This window comes from Pinus tabuliformis, chromosome 2_2 (genome assembly GCF_031772625.1).
Source record: "Pinus tabuliformis cultivar Carrire ecotype Pingquan chromosome 2_2, CPIR1, whole genome shotgun sequence".
NCBI classification, from domain to species: domain Eukaryota; kingdom Viridiplantae; phylum Streptophyta; class Pinopsida; order Pinales; family Pinaceae; genus Pinus; species Pinus tabuliformis.
Genome location: NC_142300.1, coordinates 803,593,141 through 803,594,064, shown reverse-complemented (window position 1 = coordinate 803,594,064; position 924 = coordinate 803,593,141).

The following is a 924-nucleotide window of genomic DNA, read 5'->3' as shown; positions in this document are numbered from 1 at the left end:
TTGATAAATGTGTTGGCCCATATTTTTGATCGAGGGGTTGACTTTTCCTTTGCATCTTGCATGCGTGGCAAGATTTTGCGGTTGGAAATGTTAGGTCACAACGTTTATGGGAATTTGTTGTTTTGATTGTGTATGCGCTCCTGGTCCAATGGGGAGGAGGCTTGCTATGTCGATGGTGGAGGCTATCTGGAAGAAGGATTTCGAGGTGGAACGCTTCGACCTCCCTCCTTTGTGTGGAGGTGGCCGTAGGGGAAAATTATTCATCGTCCGGTTGGTAAAGCTGTGGGAAATCTCCCAGGTTGCCTGTACATAGGGTGTGTGGGGCGCGGAGCTGCCCGATCCCTCCTCTTATTCGGATATGTGTTCTTGTATTGTGTAGTGACCCTCTTCATTTTCATTTATTTCCTTCCTTTGCCTTCGCATCATGGTTGCCACAGGTGGTCAAGTGATCGAAGTCCACCATTGCTGCTATCGTGGGTGGACTCCTAGGTGGCCTCGGTGCACGACGTGAAGGGTCGGGGGGCATTTCTAAGAGAGTTTGTGGGCTCGGTTAGTCTTGTTTTATTTCCTTCCGCTTCCTCTCTGAATTGACGCTGCCGTAGGTGATCATGCGATCGAGGTCCATCGTTTCTGCTGTCCGGGTCGACTCCTAGGTGGCCTCTCTGCGGGGAGGGTTGGGGGGCGCTTGTTGTTTCAATTTTTTATGCGCTCATCGTCCAATGGGGAGGAGGCTTGCTACTATAGTCATCGATGGTGGGGGCTATCTGGAAGAAGGATTTCGAGGTGAAACACTTCGACCTCCCTCCTTTGTATGGAGGTGGCTGTAGGGGAAAATTATTCATCGTCCGGTCGGTAAAGCTGTGGGAAATCTCCTAGGTTGCCTGTACATAGAGTGTGTGGGGTGCGGAGCTGCCCGATCCCTCC